Source organism: Eurypyga helias, unplaced genomic scaffold, assembly GCF_000690775.1.
Source record: "Eurypyga helias isolate BGI_N326 unplaced genomic scaffold, ASM69077v1 scaffold20525, whole genome shotgun sequence".
NCBI lineage: Eukaryota > Metazoa > Chordata > Aves > Eurypygiformes > Eurypygidae > Eurypyga > Eurypyga helias.
In genome coordinates, this window is record NW_010249734.1 from 5,456 (window position 1) to 5,781 (window position 326).

The following is a 326-nucleotide window of genomic DNA, read 5'->3' on the forward strand; positions in this document are numbered from 1 at the left end:
CCCCCCTCCCCCTGTGAGGGGCTCCCCGGCTCACGCCACCCCCTGCCCCATCCCCGGGGTGATGCCACCGTGACTGGGAGGGCCAGGGTGTTGCCTTTCCCGGGCGGGAGAGAGGGAAGTCTGTCACCACCCCCACACCTGGCATGTCACACCAAGGGGATGCTGCAAGGGGTTGAGAACGGGCACACACAGGCATGGGGAGAAGGTGCAACAAAAGCTGCCCCCCTCTCCCTGGCTGGGGCTTCTGACACTGACTAAAGCTTTTTGTTCATCACCTTCCCCTAAATCTAATAAATTACTAGTGTTTCTTGATAGGAGGATGGGGA